General features: G+C 40.5%; 1 protein-coding gene and 1 pseudogene across 1 annotated transcript in view; one reads left to right on the forward strand and one right to left on the reverse strand.

Moving 5' to 3' along the window:
- The window catches only part of LOC117160795 (fatty acyl-CoA reductase 1-like), a 122,447-nt gene that overhangs the window by 66,360 nt on the left and 37,306 nt on the right, over positions 1-18,781 (forward strand). The window lies entirely within an intron of this gene.
- On the reverse strand, positions 1,182-11,458 carry LOC117165093 (uncharacterized; annotated as a pseudogene).

An 18,781-nucleotide genomic window follows, 5' to 3' on the forward strand; every position in this document is an offset into this window, starting at 1 on the left:
TTCCGACCAGTATGAAGGGCATCGTTTAATGAAACTCCAGTGGTACTTGATGCTGATCCGTCGAATACAATCCGGAGTTTAGTGGTGGCGCTCGACTCCTTGATCACGCCGTGATGTGGTAGATAATACCCATGGTCGGCGGAGTGATCCGTGTTGATCTTCGTCATGTGACCCAAGTCTAAATATTCTTGGATCACCGTACTTTACGCGGTTTCATACTGTTTATCGCGTTGGAATCGACGATGAAGAGAGGCGAGCCTGCTCATTGCAGCGGCCTTCGATGACCCTAGTGAGGAAAGTTTTTCGTTGAATGGTAATGCAACGACGTATCTGTCTTCCTTGGTTCGTCGGATATGGTTTCGGAAATGTTCCTCACATTGTCGTTCAGATTCCGGAAGATGAGTAGTGGCCGGTCCCTCGTCGATCTCCCAAAACCGCGCGAGATCCGCTTGCAAAGCAGTTGTGGTTGCGTGGAACGTATTTATCGCGGTTTGGGACGTTGGACTCCCCCCAATTACCAAACTGAACCGTGTTTTTTGCAAACGCAGTTCAGGCCCGTCTGGCTGCGTCAAATTGACTTGTCCGATGCACAGCGACGCAAGTGTTGACCCTGAACTAAGCAAGACATCAATCGGGGCTGGACAGTGGAATTGTGGATCGGCTAATTGGATATTTCTGGGTAATCCCAGACTCGAGGGATCTATGGGTTCACTTGGAATGAAGGTCGATATGGCCGGGATAACAAGGAACCTTAATGTTTGCTTATACGTGCTGTCCGTCGACGTGATTGTGGCCGTGGTATTATATCATTTTGCGATAGCGTTTAGATTGTCGAGGGCTCCGATTGGGACTGCACATCTCCTTTGCTTTATACCGAGGGAATTTGCGAGATTTTCGGCCATGAAGTTCATACTCGACCCAGTGTCGAGTAAAGATCGGGATCGGATTCGTTGTGCCTGTTTATTCAAAACCTTGATCTGTGCCGTGACCAACAGATCATGATGCAGAGAGGTGTGTGAAGATGTGTTTGTTAAACCGACCCCTTTTGCTGTCGTTGTTTCATATAGTCAATGCTTTCCGGATTGCTGCGGATTAGACGATGAGCTCGTTTCGGTGCCTTTGATTCGTGATGATCGAGATTGGTGTTGCGAAGTTTTCCAACTCTTAGTGGCTGACGAATACTATTTCCGAGCAGGTTCCGAACGTCTCGATTGATGCGAGGAACGCGATGTCGGCGATCCAGATGGAGCTCGTATGTGAAAGGCTCGTTCGTTCGACGAAAGATCGTTCGACGAAAGACCGTTCGACGACCGACTGTTCACCGACCGACCGCTCCACGAAATTGTCTGTGTTTGTTCTCGGTGTAGGTAGGTATGGTGTCGCTGCTCGCAGATATGACACGAACTCGCTGTACACTGTATCGTCGAATGTCCTCTGCCTAGACAGTTTGTACATAGTGATGCCCTTTTTACGAATTGAACTCGTTTTGTAGCCGATTTGGCTTTGAAGACCTTACAATCTCTGAGCTCGTAGGGTCTGTTGCAGGTCGGACACGCCAGCGTCCTGCTGGTTGTGGTAAAGGTTCGCCCGTGAGGTATGGTTTTTCGGTGACGAGTGCGTGGATAGGAATCTCCTTTCATCGTTGGTGTTGGAGCGCTCGTCTGATCGCCGTTTGCCCTTGTTTGTAAGAAGTTCATCAAATGGGTATAATCGAATAGTCGTTGTTCGGCAACGTGCGATGCCATTGGCGTACGGTGGACTGTGGTAACTTTGAGGCGATCAGGTCGCATATCACGGTATTCGACGTTAGCGGATCACCTAATTTCTCTAACGCTTTCAAATTTATCTTGACCATTTCGATGAGGTCTTCTACGGCTTCGGGCGTTTCTTTCGCCATCTTGGGATAGTGGAGGAGTGCATGCCAGTGACGGGTGCATAGTTGATGATGGCAGTTAAATCTGTCGAGCAGAATGGTGATGGCGATAGAATAGTTAGAATCCGTGACTTCCAAGGACTGGGTGGTTCGCGCAGACTTTCCAGTCAAGGCTGATCGGAGGTGATAGAATTTTTGGAATGATGTCAGTTGTTCATTTCGATGTATCGTGGACGAGAAGGAACCGTAAAATGACTGTCAATTCTCGAGGGTGCCACCAAAGGTAGGTATCCGAATCTCCGGTAGTTTAAGCGAAGCAGACTCGCGACCGGCGGCTGCTTCGCCGTTTGTCGATTGTGACGGCGTAGTTAGTCGTATGTTGTTTAATTGATTAGTTACTCGGAGCTCTAATTTTTCGTACTCGTCTGCTATTTCCAAGCCGCGCGCGGTCTCCTCCTCATCTAGACTTATAATCTCGTTTTGAATGGCGCGGAATTCCGTCTCATATGTTTCCAGACGATTTTTAATTTGGATTAACTCGTTCTCTTGCGGACAGCCGGCTTGTTCGATTTCGTCCAGCTTTTTTGATAGGCGTGTAAAATGGCTGGTACAGTGGCCCCGGCGTCGACGCAAGGCGGTCAGTATGGCAGACCCATAGAACACCGGATGACAAACGCAAACTAAACAACGCAACTAGAAAGCTATCCAAAACCATAAAAAATTATAAAAACGACTGTTTCCAAAAATACCTTGCCAGCCTATCCCCCACAGCCGACTCCAACTACTCACTATGGAAAGGCTCCAGGAAACTCACACGCTCCCCACAAATAATCCCACCAATCCGCCGTCCGCAAGGTGGATGGGCGCGAAGCCCTATAGGAAAAGCCGACCTGTTTGCTAAATACTTGTCTAAAGTATTCAAACCCCATTCCCCCATAGCTGCCGCGGACGTTACTGAATACTTGCACACCCCCTTCCAAATGTCCCCTCCTATCGAACCCTTCTCCTCTGCAGAGACTATAGAAACAATCAGTCGCCTCAACCCCAAGAAAGCAGCAGGACACTACCTAATAGGCAATAAAGCAATCAAGGAACTTCCCACAAAAGGGATAGCACTCATCACATCGATTTTTAATGCTATCCTTCGCCTGGAACACTATCCTAAGGCCTGGAAAATCTCATTGATTACCCTCATCCCTAAACCCGGTAAACCGATATACGAAACCAGCTCCTATCGCCCAATCAGTCTTTTACCTACCCTGTCCAAACTATTCGAGAAGATGCTCACGAACCGACTCCTTCCAATCCTAGAGAACTTGAAAACACTTCCAGATCACCAATTCGGCTTCCGAAAGCATCATTCTACAGTAGAGCAAATCCACCGATTAACTCATACGATCAGCCAAACACTCGAAAAGAAAAAATATTGCTCAGCGGTTTTCCTAGACATCCAACAGGCATTCGACAAAGTATGGCATGAAGGGCTACTATACAAGCTTAAAAAGATCCTACCTCACCCCTACTACTCCATCCTAAAATCTTACCTAACCAATAGACAATTCATGGTTAAATGCCTAGACGCCACTTCCGCAACATTCCCAATAGAAGCCGGCATACCCCAAGGTAGTGTCCTCGGACCCCTACTGTACTCCATCTACACTGCCGACCTACCTACATCAAACGATATAACAATAGCGACATTTGCAGACGACACAGCGCTATTAGCTACCCACGCAGACCCGCTAATAGCCTCATCCACTCTCCAGCGAAGCCTCGACTCCATGGAAAAGTGGTTTCACAAATGGGGCTTTAAAGTCAACGAAAAGAAATCCTCACATGTAGCCTTCACGCTCCGAAAACAAACCTGCCCCCAGGTCACCATCAACAATGCAACAGTTCCTAGCAGGGACACAGTCCGATACCTGGGCATGACCCTGGACAGGAGACTAACGTGGAAGACACACATCTCAGATAAAACGAAGCAACTGAAGGACAAACTAAAAAAACTCTATTGGCTCACGGGCCGACGCTCCAAACTAAACATACAGAATAAAATTACCCTCTACAAGACCGTAATAAAACCTGTCTGGACCTACGGAATCGAACTATGGGGAACAGCAAGTAACTCCAACATCGAAATACTACAACGATTCCAATCGAAAACGCTAAGAGCCTTAATAGACGCACCTTGGTATGTTACCAACGAAACCATCCATCGCGACCTCAAGATACCTACAGTCAAAGAGGAAATAGCAAAATATAGCGACAGATATAGCAAAAGAGTCAACAAACACCGAAACCCCCTAATCACTGGACTACTCGATACGACGGACCAGATTCGCAGGCTGAAGAGGCACTACCCGCTAGACCTAAACGTTAGATTCATTTAATTATCCAAATTAAGCATATGCACTTACTTATAATACTTATAAATTATACTTATCTATAATAAGCATTAACTTATTATAAATAAACAGCCATGTCACTGCGCCACGCCACAAAAATTACTGAAAATTCTCAACGCGAGAATTGATTGTAATTTCAACAAATAAATAAAAAAAAAGGAGAGCTATAGAATTACTCAATGCCTTTGTTAGACGGAGGGTACGTCCCGTTGACCGCGGCTACGTTCGGTGATTGATTGTCGCCTTGAGTCCAAGCTCATTGTCATAAATCTCAAACAAATACAATTGGGTAGAATGACGGCAAATCGCTTAATTACAACTGTAGATTTTAATTACAATGTTTTTATGGATTTTCCCGAAGTTTCAGAGGGAAGGCGCCGGTGTCCTCTTATCTCCGACATATAAATCGTCGACAATGAGTTAGCGTATAGAGACGCGATACACTGGCACAATATTCTTTGAGGATAGAGCAAGGCTCTTATAATTGAATTTAGTGTGTTAGTAGACGTAGCACTGTAGGATACTTAATAGAGGAGGTGAATGTTCGACAGTACCGAGAACCGACTTAGATGGTTGACGTGAATCACGCTCCTCTAGTGTTGTGCCTAGACTTAGACGTTAGGCGTTAGATTTTGTACTGACTTGTTGCTCTTATGCTAATACGGAAGAAAGTTCGGTGTGGATGTTCCCCTTTGCATGAAGAGCGCGGATTCGTTGTTTACACTTTTCGTTAGGAAAAGTGAGGGTAACGATCCGCGATGTCGATTGGTCATGATCTACGCTGATGCTTGAAGGGATGAGTAGGAAGCCTCCTACCAACTTGGCTCGTGGGTGACCCTGTTCATGAGAAAAACCAGTTTTTGTTAGACAAATATTCGGTTTTTCCCAGTAGGTGACTACCCACTTTCTCCGTGTTTTTAAGTGCGCCTAATAAACCCAAGGACCTCTCTAAAAAACCAGATGTGCTTCGAAAATATTTTTTGGCTTAAGAAATTCTTCAGAACAAACGGATTGGCTGAAGACACATGTTGATACAATACAGTGAAAGTGAAAGGCTATGGTGGGACTTTAGGTTTATTGAGGGTCGGAGTGACGTTACGCAGGCCGTTGGCTGTCCGGTCGCGAGGGCTGGAATGCAGATGTTTTAGGCGACGTAACACTAAACTCACCCGAACTAACTCGCAAGACCAAAACCCACACTCTAAAAAAAAGCTTGCAAAATTAGGAACCACGCTCTGCTACCATGTTAAGGTATAATAAATTAATTGCTTTATTTGCACACAACATCGATACATCTGAATACCTCGATACCCTTCTTACACGCACGCTTGTTGTCAAACTACTACTACGACTATTCTAGATGCTTCTAACATCTATCAACAGTCTTTTGTCTTAACTAAGACTTGAACATCCTCTGACGCTTACACACACATTCACATGTACATTGTAAATGTATCACCTACCTAACAAAAGTAAAACATTTGAAAATAATTTCAATAAATGCTAACTCAATAATTTCAAACCAAAAAAAGATACAGTATGTTAACCCTAATAAATAAAGAAACCCCCGACATCGCACTTATCTCAGATACAAAATTAAACAAAAGACATAAAGTACACTTCAAAAACTACTCTATGATAAGACACGACAGACCGAACGCTAGCCAAGGAGGAGGAATGGCAATCCTCATAAAAAACCCTCTGAAGTTCAAAACAATACAAAACGACAAAGCAACAAGTTTCAAAATCCTAGAAACAACGATCATAAAAATAAAAATAAGCAATAAGGAAAATTTATTCATCACTGCAGCCTACGTAACCTACGGAAACCAGAAAGAATTTAACGACAAATTTAACAATCTCTTTGAATTTTTACAGCTCGACGAACAGGAAAACTACTATATAACAGCTGGCGACCTTAATACAAAACATACAAGCTGGAAAAACGAACTAAAGAACACGAGAAGAAACTTCCTTAGAAACTGGCTAGACAATAAAAGCATACACTACAAAACAAACCTTTACAGCTCCGAGCTACCCTCTTATTCAAAGGAGGCTCATACCTGGCCATATACCTAGCAGACGCGCGACTAAAATTCCAAAATTTACGATCAAATAACACTCTCAAAACCCTAGATTATGACAGCGACCATAACGCCATAGCATTTCAGATAAATAAGAATACATCTGACTTTCTAACACCTGAAACACAGACCGAAACACCCAGGTTAAATTACAAAAGGACAGACTGGAGAACGTTCCAAAATCTACTCGAACACAACTGCGACCTAAAAATCTACAATAACGTCAACCTAACAAACAGACAAATCGACTCATTCATAGACGAAATAGAAAAACACATACAAATCGCTCTTCAAGAATCCATACCAAACTTAAAAGAAAAAAATTCTTGCGAGCCCTATATCAACAATAAAATAAAAAAATTACAACGAGACAAAAGCTACATACCATCCGAATTAAACAATATAATATACAACTATTCTTGCGATAAAAGGAAATACTTAGAATTCCTAAAGTACCTGCTATACAAAATAAAATCGCAACTGAAACAAGAATTCGCAAACTCTATAAATCAATATTGGACAAACAAAATAAAAAATATCTCCAAAAAAGACTCTGCTAGCATGTTCCCGCATATAAATCAAATTTTCAGACCAAAAGAACAAAACTCCATCCCGCCTCTGAAACTGCCCCCAGAAGAAGCCTCCCTCATCCAAGAAGCAGGTATAGCGATACACAACACCAACAAAGACACCGAGGATAACTTCGTAATATCTAAAACAACGGAAAAACTAGACATTATCGGCACCCACTTTTCCAAAACACACACACAAAACGACCACATGGGTCGAGAACAACTGAACAGATTTATTATCGCCGAAACAAACAAACTCAAAAATAAAATAGAAGACATAGCGCTAAACAAAACAGTCTGCACATTCTCAAACGAAAACACCTCGAACACCCCCAAATAACCAGAACCAGAAACAAACTACTTTACAAATTCCACCAACTAAGTATAATCTTCTTCAAAATAAACAACTAAGAATATTCCGGCTTCAATGGCATACCAAACATTTGCTGAAACGCTTATCTGACAAACTAAAATGGTACTACACAGTACTATTCAACAATGCGCTAAATAACACGTATTTCCCCAGAAAATGCAAAAAAGCCAAATTAATAGCCATTACAAAAAAAAAAAAAATAAAGGCGGTTCATCACCTGCAAACCTACGACTTATAAGCCTTCTTCCCAACATAAGCAAAATATTCGAAATAGTCATAAGCAACCCCCTAGCCTCCTTCTGCGCAAAAAATAATGTAATCTCAAGATATCAATTCGGCTTCCGGCACAAACAATCCACAATCCACGCAATAAATAAACTAACGTCGGACATCTGCTGGGCGTTAAACGCAAAGCAACGAGTAGCCGCCTGCTTAATAGACCTCGAAAAAGCTTTCGACACAGTCTGGATCCCAGGTCTTATATACAAAATGATTAAGAAAAACTTTCCATAATATTTAATTAAAATAGTCTGGGACATGATCACAAGCAGAACATTCGTAATGACCGAAGGTTCACACACATCAAGCAAAGAATTCTCCATAGAAAACAGTCTACAACAAGTAAATTCTCGGCTACTTTTCAGTGTTTACAACAGCGACGTACTAAATCCCTTTAATCTCAATACATCTACCCATAAACGCTCCACAGCCTTCGTAGATGACCTAATCATCTACGTAACAGGCCGCAAAACCAGAACAATAAGAACAGAACTCCAAGAACATTTTGACAAAATTAAGGATTACTATTATACATGGAAACTAAAAATTAATGCAAGCAAATACGAAACCATACTGTTTAGACCCAAGTCAAGTGAAATCGGTCCAATAGAAAGAGAACACTGTAAAAAATTTCAACTAAGAGAAAAAGCAAACGAAGGCGAGCTCATACCACACAAAAACTGCGTAAAATATCTAGGTATAAATATAGACGAAAAATTAAACTACAAACAGCACATCGAAATTCAACTCCCCAAAGCCAGCAAAATATTCTGGGAAACAAAAAGATTATTCTACTCCAAACACCTCAACGGCAAAGTAAAAATGCTGTGCTACCAAGCACTAATTAGACCGATCATAATCTACGGCTGCCCAATGTGGTACAACATATCAGCTTCCCTAATGGAAAAAATTTGCATATTAGAAAGAAAATGCATCAGGGCTTGCCTGAGCACATACAGATCCGAACACAGCGTATTCAAAAAATATGTAAAAAACGAAACAATATACGACCTAGCCAACATTCGCCGCATCGACTGTCACATCTTAAAACTAACAAGAAACCAGTACGCGCAAGCTGCAAAGATAAAAGAAAATAATTTAATCTTCGGTTTCTTATTTCCAAACGATTCATATTACAAAAATATACTGACAACAGGTTACATCCCCCCCGAAACATTTTTATTCCTAGACGAAAGAAACTATCTCTAAGACCAAAATAATATCCCAATAATCTACTATATAAAAAGAAAAATACGAATTAGAACAATACTCTGCGAGAAAAACTTAAATGAACAGACCGTAGACACAAAGTGGAGATACAACATGGCCCTTCCCCAAAAAGACACAGAAGACAATCACAGATAAAACATAAAAAAATATTGGTGAATACCGAAACCATAATAAAAAAAAAAATAACAAGAGAAAGAGCCTCAAAACGACAACGCTCAAATCTCCTACCATGTAAAATAGTGTAAATATTGTAAACATTGTATATATTGTAAATAATTCTACAGGACACCTCTCTCTTTCCCTCCCCGTCCACCCTCTCCGACCCCTTCCCAAAATCCCACAGCCCCTCCGAAACCAAATAGACTGTCCTGTTTTTACGACCAGGTTTTCAGGACAGAGATAGAAAGAAGAAAACAATATCGTATATAAGCACCGCTCTACAGTGACTTAAATATAATTTATATATTGCAAAGCTAAAAAAATGTAATTCCGACACACAAAATATTGTATGGCTATATCGTACTGTCATGTATCGGTACTTTTACCTAAACCATCCCACAACCGAAGTTCATTGTTTATTGTGAACAACATACCAATGTAACACTAATCTACTGGTCAATAAACATTGTAAAAAAAAAAGGGTCTTAGGTTACAAACGTTCGGGACCCGGGTTCGAATCCCGGCGACCGGAATCCGATTTTTCTTTTACGCATCAAAAACGGAAGAAAATCAGCAGTACCCCATCAGCGACATCTACAGCCAGCATCTACAATTATCACGGACAACACATACACCTCACTTTAGAGATTAGAACCCTCATATCGTGCTTACCTACGCATAATCGACCAATTATACGACATCTTGCAACTGACGCGTGAATTACAGGTATGGTTTCAGCTAATTCTGCCTCAAATTCACTGTAATTAACAATAATATTTGTTTTATGAATTATAGAAACATAATACGTGTTATGTCAACGCATGTTGACAATGCAAGGTTATGAAATTGTCAAGTTGCTGGTAAAAATTATTGTATTGCACAACATAAGTTTAAGTATGGTTGAAGATAAAGTGATAATGACTCATTCTTATTGATACCTATAAAAATTCTCGGAACTACCGATTGCTACCAGACAATAAGAATTTGTTAACCTGGAAAACACTCCAACTTCGTTGTTATTTTCAAACTGTACACGTACCGCCTATAAATTTACTATTAACGTATTGTGATTTCAACGAAAATTTTGAAACTGCTATGTTAGATTTTAATCAGTGTTTAAAGTATCCGCCGCGGTATACACGCTAACCTGTATTTCACACTTCACATGGTAACACGAGGTTTATCACACGACTGGATAAACATGTGAAAAAAAGTTGCCCGTTCACATGGGTCGAGCCATTGTCTGCCTTCTTGCGATAGAACATTGTAACTAGCTACTTTCGAAATTTATCATGAGCTTCCTGTTCTATGTAGCAACTTGTATACGTAATTGCATGTAATCGTTTGAAATCGTCCACGTCTCTTAAAATACAGATTGTGTTATTTTCGTATATGAAATTGAGGTGAAACTAAACACGAATTGCTTCGCCAAAAACATTACCAAGTTACTAAACAAAGCATATTTTTTCTAGGACAACTTAATCATCATTATACCAGATAAATGTTACTTATGTTTGCTTAATAACAATGATACATGTAGTAACTTGTGGATTCTTAGAGTAAGGACAAGTGATTGCTGGTAGAGTTTAAAGTTTAAGGTATTTTAATAAGTGATATTCGATAACAAAAGGACAGACTACGATATCTTCGCACGCCGACTCACACTCCGTGTCCACTCAACTCGCACTCTGCTTCTCGACTGACTCTCGGGCCGTTGTAGCACTCTATTGTCTATTGCTGGGCCCACCGCACACGTGTTCTACAGACGCTCGTAGCCAGGGTCACGTAGGTCTTTTCGGCTATTTACCTATTTACCTGAAGGACCCGGTAATGCATTGATAGAGCCGACAGCGCCTCGGCTCTCGCGACATTGTCTGTAGTTAGCTCGACGTTTCTTGGGCCCTTCTTCCCGATACTACACTCGGCCATCCTGCAGTAACATCTGCCCTCAGATGTTATGTTCGCTCTCCCTATCGTCGGATGCGTCATCTTCAAATCTCGGCCTTAACGACCGTAGCCATCTGCCCCGCCGACCACATGCACGTATCAGCGACTTCCTCGAACGACTCGAACCATCGTTCGACATTTTCACCTCTGTTGCCACTAAACGACTCTAATGCATCTTCGACGTCTCTAAAACTCAGTGTCGAACCAACACATGCCCTTCGACAACATTCGCCACGGTCCTGATACACCCTTCGCGTACCTCTCTTGTATCCTCTGGCGTTTTTTCTGTCATCTTCATCCTCACTTTCGTCGTCGCTTTCTTCTTCCGACTCATCGTCGTCATCCTCCGGGTCGTCTCCTCGTGCACCATGCTCCCGTTCTACACGTAACGCAGCAAGCAGTCGCTCTACCAGCTCGCTTTTTCTGCCCGCTAGTCTCAGCCGTCGTCTTCTCAGTTCGTCTTTTAGTTCAGATGTTCGCATCTGAACCACCTGCTCGTCGGTCAATCCTGCTTCTCCTGTATCGTAGTCAACCATTGTTCTCAAATACCACTTTCACGAATAAACCGTCACTTAAACTCTTCACTTGTCACTTGGCACTCTAAATCCCGGCTGGAGCCCCCAAAAATATGTAGTATGTGGATTCTTAGAGTAAGGACGAGTGATTGCTGGTAGAGTTTAAGGTTTAAGGTATTTTAATGAGTGATATTCGATAACAAAAGGACAGACTACGATATCTTCGCACGCCGACTCACACTCCGCGTCCGCTCAACTCGCACTCTGCTTCTCGACTGACTCTCGGGCCGTTGTAGCACTCTATTGTCTATTGCTGGGCCCACCGCACACGTGTTCTACAGACGCTCGTAGCCAGGGTCACGTAGGTCTTTTCGGCTATTTACCTATTTACCTGAAGGACCCGGTAATGCATTAATAGAGCCGACAGCGCCTCGGCTCTCGCGACATTGTCTGTAGTTAGCTCGACGTTTCTTGGGCCCTTCTTCCCGATACTACATACATTTAACACTTCCTTTTTTACTTATATTATACAGTCTCCATAGAAGTAACATCGCTAATCCAGTACGTCAAGATAATTTAAATAAAATGAAAAATTTCAAATAACTGACGCCTTAAAATCGTACAATCAGGTATCATTAGTCAGTGCTTACAACTAACGAAGACAAATGATGTTTGCACAATTCCTTTATTGAAAGTCTTTTGATAATGCTGGCAGCAGTCATGCGAAGGAAAGAGAAACATTTTCAAACGAATCGTTACGTTGCGTGATTTTTCGAACGTTCGATAACTCGCAGACATGAGCATAAGTTAGACTTAATGTTCGCATAATATTAATAAAACCAGCAATTGTTAAAAATCACCGCTTTGAATGTAGCATGCCTTACTACTGCCGCAAACACTTCGTCGTAATCCTTTCCAAATTTTTGTGAAAAACCTTTTGTGATGAGTCTTGCCTTATATTTTACAATTTTGCCTTCGGTGTTTCTTTTTATCTTGTATACGCATTTACATCTAATAACCTTTCGCTCTTTAGGTGGAATCACAAGGCTCCAAGTCTTGTTATTTTTTAGTGAATCCATTTCCTCGTCCATCACCTTTATCCACAGTTCTGCATCTGGCCTTGATAATGCATCCTTTCGATCCTTTGGCTCTCCTAGGATAACTGTCATGTTTAGTACTCCCATGTACCTATAGGGAGGAACTCCTTTATTTGATCTTTTTGATCGCCTTGGCAGTAATTCTTGAATATCTTTACTTGTTACTTTATTTTCCTTGCTTGAAGTGTTAATGCAAGATACATTTATATATAAATATGCAATCTAAAGTATACCTTACTGAGGCTGTGTGTTTAAACCAAAGTAACCTATACATGTAGATAATTTGTAGCTTAAATGTAATTGCAATTATGCGCCTGCAAAGTCTATTTATCTATTATGAGGTTCAGAATCTATTATTTAAAAAAAAAGCTAGGATTACATTCCTTTCAGAAATGTCCACGTAATCATAAACCACAAGCGCTTATATATGTCGGAGATGAAAAGACACCGGGGCCTTCATTTTGGAAATTTTGGGAAAATCCCCAATACTGTAGTCTAGAGTTTATCACAGTTGTAATGAAACTCCTGTATGCACTTACTTCCGGTAATAAAAACATAACTCGGACAGATTTTTTTTTATTTATTTATTTAAATTTTACAATTTGTCCGGTAGGACATTTGGTAAAGTATTATAGCGGCATACTAATATATCATGTGGGTGGATACCCCCAGCGGGGTACCATCATCGTGTTTGTTAGGTTATGTCCTTTGTGAGATCTCTTGGGTGTTTCCTTCTTAATCTTCTTTTTATGCTTGATGTGTCGACCGTTTCCGCTGCCAGCCGGTTTGGGTGCATTGCTATTCTTTCTCTGTACCTTCTTGCACTTCTGTTAATCTCCTCCTTGATCGTTGGTATTCCCAGGTCTTTCCGAATGTCCTCGTTTCTGTCCATGTTTCTAACGTACCATGGCGCGTTTACTATTGTTCTGAGTATTTTAGATTGCGTTGCCTCTATTTTGGTTACATGACTCATTACTGCTATTCCCCATAGTGCTATTCCGTATGTCCAGATTGGTTTTATGACCATTTTATATATTTTTAGTTTGTTTTCTATGCTTAGTTTGGATTTTCGACTTGTTAGCCAGTACATTTGTCTCCTTGCCATCTGCATTTTGTCTATTGTTGCTTTAATATGCTGTTTCCATGTGAGTCGTGTATCTAAGTGGAGTCGTAGGTATTTGACTTGCCCTGTTTGTATTATGTGTGTGCCGTTTAGTACAATGTTTGGTGGTTTCTGTTTTCGCAGCGTGAATGTAATGTTTTTTCATTTATCAGGGTTTGCTTTAATTTGTTTTGCTTGAAGCCACTTTTCTATTTTTGTGATATGTTCTTGTAGTAATGTAACTGCTATTGCAGGGTTAGTGTGCCTGACTATTACAGCTGTGTCATCCGCGAATGTCAGTATTTTGCTATTGTTAGTTGTTGGTATGTTGGCCGTGTATAATATGTATAAAATTGGTCCTAGGACGCTTTCTTGCGGAACTCCTGCCTTGATTTCTTTAACTTCAGAGTATGTGTCTTTGACTTTTACTATGGAGGTTCTGCTGCTTAAGTATGATTTGATTAATTGGTATATCTGCCCCGGGAACTGTTTCCTGATTGATTGAAGTAGGCTAGTGTGGTTTATTTTATCGAATGCTTTTTCGATGTCCATAAAGAGTGCCGTGCAGTATTGTTTTGTTCCCAGCGCCTGTAAGATTTCATTGACAAGTCTGCGCGTTTGTTCTATTGTGGAGTGTTTGTTTCTGAATCCGAATTGGTGATCCGGTATTAGATGGTTCTTCTCTATTATTGGTTTTATCCGGTCGTAGATTATTTTCTCTCGTATCTTAGAGAACACCGGAAGTAATGAGATTGGTCGGTAGGACTTGGTTTCGTGTGGGTCTTTGCCTGGTTTGGGTATCATTATGATTTGTGCCAGTTTCCAAGTTTTTGGAAAGTATTGTATTCTTAGTATTGCGTTAACTATTATTGTGATTTGTCTTATCGCTTTTGGCGGAAGGTTTTTCAAGATTTTGCCGTTAATTAGGTCGATTCTTGGTGCTTTATTATTTTTTGTTCTCTCAATTATGTTTCTGATTTCTTGTGCTGTTGCTTTGGGTATGGTGTAGTGATTGTCAGTTGGTGTACTAGTGGTTAGCGCATCCTCGTCCGTATGACTATTGTGGTTGCTGTTGTTGATATTATGTGGGGTAAATGTGTTGCATAGGTGTTTGGAAAATTGTTCAGCTTGCTCTTCGTTGCTTATTGCCCATGTGTTATCTGCTCTTCTGATTGCTGGTACCATTTTTATTGTCTTCTTTATTTTTCTTGTGGCTTTCCATAGGGAGTAGTTGTAGTTCTCGTGTGCAGATAGTGACTCGATGAACTTTGTAAACTCGTTGTTGTGCTCTTTTATTTTGTTTTTATTTGTTTTGCGAGTTTGTTTAGGTGTTTTCTGTTTTCTTTTGTTCTGTGTTTTTGCCATTTTGCTTTCGCTTTTCTTTTTTCTCTAATTTTTTCGAGGATGTCTAGTGGAATTGTTTTTGTTTGTTTGTTGGTTGTTTCAGGTATAGTGGTTGCCCTTGCTGCTTCTTGGATAGTTTCTGTGAATGTTGTTACTGCTTGATCGATGTGTTCAGGTGTTTTCAGTGGGATGTTCCAGCTGATTTTGCTCTCTATTACTTCTTTGAATATTTGCCATTTGGTGGTTTTATTGCATAGCGTCTCTGTGCTGCTGTAAAGTATTGGTTTGTTGCTGTATGTAATTATTATAGGCGTATGGTCGGAGGTAAGCTCGAGGCTGGGTGCTATGTTTATTTTATTTGCGTTTAGTCCCTTTGCAAAATCTAGCAGGTCAGGTATTTTGCTCAGGTCTGTCGGCCAGTACGTCGGTCTTCCTGTGAATAATATATTGAGGTTATTATTTCTAATGTATTTTTCCAAGGTTCTGCCTCGAGGTGTGGTGATTCTTGATCTCCATAGTGTGTGCTTTGAGTTATAGTCTCCAACTGCAATATACTTGTCACCTAAGTGTCGAAAGTACTCTTCCCACATTTGCGATGTAATTTTGTGTCGCGGCGGTACGTATGCTGCTGGCAACTGCAGTTGGTTGCTGCTAGTCTGCACAGTAACGGTGGTTGCTTGTATATGTTCCTTACTGACCTGGCTGTGTAAGTGATGTTTAATGTCGTTTTCTATTGCTACTGCCGTCCCTCCGTGTGCTTTTCCTGAGGGATGCTTGGTGTCATATATGGTGTAGTACGGTATTTTTATATAGCTTTTTATTGTGAGGTGTGTTTCTGAAACGAGTAGTATATCGATGTTATTGCTATACAGGAATGTTTTAGTTTCTAGGGCCCTTTGTCGTAGGCCGTTAGAGTTTCAGGCTGCTATTTTAAGCGTGTCTGTTTTTATTTTTTGCTCATCACGTTAGTAAGTAATTGTAACATGACTGTTATCTGCTGTGTTTGCTGTCTGAGGAGTTCGTTTTGTTCGCTTATTATTTTTGTGAGTATTTCGGTGTTTTTTATGGAATGTTTTATTAACCCTTTGATTTCTGTAGCGCTGTTGCTGTGGTTATTCTGTTCTTGATTATCTAAGGGTGACGACCGGTTGACTGCTTGCGCGTAGCTTCGGTTTCTAACGGTGTTGGTATTAGTGTGGTTATTGTTCATTACATGCTGTGCATTTGGTGTTGACATAGATTCTGTGTTGTCCTGTTGCGTGTGGAAATTGTTGTGTGTCCTGTTACGAGGCGGCGGAAAAAGTTTACCTTGAAGTTGTTTTCTTGCTAAACAGCATTTGTAACTAGCTGGGTGATTTCCACCGCAATTGTAACATTTTACATCATTTATTTTCCCCGTGTATGGGCAGTTCGCTGTTAGGTGCTTTCCTGCGCATTTGACATACGCGGGATTCCTGTTGCAGTAATTTTTAGTGTGTCCATATTGTTGACACCTCATGCATTGTGGTATGTCTTTTTTGTGCCTGGGTGGCTCGACTGTGATTAATGTGTTAAAATTTTTTTTAATATCGAAAATTTCCTTGTTGTTATTTTTAGGTTCTAATTCTATTAAGAATAGCGGTAGTGGTTGCTTCGTATCGTACCTTGTAATATTGTTTATATATCTTGTTTGGTGGCCAATATTTGCTAATTCGTCACATAGTTTTTTTGTGTTAATTTTTGGATGCAGTCCTCTTATAACTACTTTGCAGCTCCTTCCCGTTTTGAGTTGGTAGGTGTGGTATATAGCATTTTTTCCCCTTAATTCTTTTATAACTTTCCTATAATTTTCTGGTGTGTTTGTTTGGATTTTTACCTGTTCTAATTTTGTTTGTTTTATTGTGTAGTTATCCTTTCCAACAATATTGTTAAGTTGATCAATAAGCGGGTCTATTATTTGCGCCTCAACAAATATTGGTGGAGGTTTTGTAATGTGTGTTGATTGAGTTGTGGTATTGCTTGTTGGGTCGTCGTCTAATCCTTCTCTTAGCGAGCTGAAGGAGTTTCTTAGCGGTAATCCTTGCAGCCATCGCTGCTTTTCCGTATTTAGATTATCTGTTATCTGTCTTTTTTCGTTATCGCTGGCTACCTTCCAGTTTTCGTCCTGTTGAGTTGTTACTTTGTTGATTTCTATGTCAACTTCTATTGTGGCTGAGCAGTCCTGTCCTTGGTCTGTTGGTTGACTTGTTTTTGATGTATCTGTTGTTTTGTATATGTAGTATTGATCTTGTTTGTTTATAATTTTTATTGGTGCAATATTTTCCATGGTAGGTTTGCTAGTCTTCTTAATAGAAGACACGGGTTTCCACCATTTAGCTATGGGCGTAGCCGTTCTTAACTTTCTCTTCCCCACTTGCCGCATTTTCTCTGAAGCACTGTTTTACACGCCCGTTTAGCTCGGCTGCTCGGGCAAAACTATAACTCCAACATTGAAATACTTCAACGTTTCCAATCGAAAACGCTAAGATCCCTAATTGATGCACCTTGGTATGTTACCAACGAAACAATACACCGCGACCTCAAGATACCCACTGTCGAAGAGGAAATAGCAAAATATAGCGACAGATATAGCAAAAGAATCAACAAACACCGAAACCCCCTAATCACTGGACTACTTGACACGACGGACCAGATCCGCAGGCTGAGGAGACACTACCCGTTACACCTAAACGATAGATTCAACTAGTTATTTAAATTAAGTAACATCTACTTATGTACAATACTTACGTACAAATTATACTTATCTATAATAAGTAATAACTTACTATAAATAATTAGCCATGTTACTGCGCCATGCCAGAAAAATTACTGAAAATTCTAAACGCGAGAATTGATTGTAATTTTAATAAATATTAAAAAAAGAAAAGAAATTCCGCATATTCATGGATTGTCACATGACAATTATCCCATGATAGTTTTTAGTATAAACTTGGAGTTAGTCAGTTTTTCAGTTGAGAGGCAGTCAGTTTCCTTGAAGTTGAATAAGAAATAAAGAAGTGATTTAAGAGTTAATACCAAATTTAGAAAAACAGTAATCTTTGCGAAGCCAAGTTGTTGTTTTTATTCCAGTCTTTGAGTAACGTGAAGAAGTAAAATCGAGCGTTTATTGACCATCAACGATTCATATAGTCAGTCTTCCAACAACTATACTAACTTAGAATGATATTCCAGGATTGCGATAGGCTATACATAAAAGCGGAAATATGTAATTACGATAATAAAGAATTTAGAAAATACATCCTGAACCTTAATATCACCGAAATATCACATTACTCCTTATGGAAAGCGATCAAAAAAGAACAAGACCAATACAAGCTGCAAGGCCAATCAAAACTCCAACAGGAACATGGGAAAGATCACACGAAGAACAAACGAAGGGTTATGGCTGATAACCTCCAAGAAGTCTTCACTAATAAAAGTCCTTTCACTATTGTCAATTCTATCAACAATAGTTGAGAAGGAAATATACACAAAAATCAGTAGTATTGTCAACAGCAAGGGACTCCACCGCAAAGTCATGAATTTGGATTCCGAAGATAGCACAACACTATTGAACAAACCTATCGCATGATCGAACAAATACTACGAGCACCAGATGAAAAGAAATATTGCACTCCACTCTTTGTTGATGTTGAGTGACATCAACGGTGCTAGACATCAGAAACTACTAGAAAAAATACAACTCCTTTTGTCCACCTCACTGTATGTACTAATACACAAACAACAGATATTTCTATGTGAAAATCTAAGGCACCATCTCTG

The sequence above is a fragment of the Bombus vancouverensis genome, chromosome 11, assembly GCF_051014615.1.
Source record: "Bombus vancouverensis nearcticus chromosome 11, iyBomVanc1_principal, whole genome shotgun sequence".
Lineage (NCBI taxonomy): Eukaryota > Metazoa > Arthropoda > Insecta > Hymenoptera > Apidae > Bombus > Bombus vancouverensis.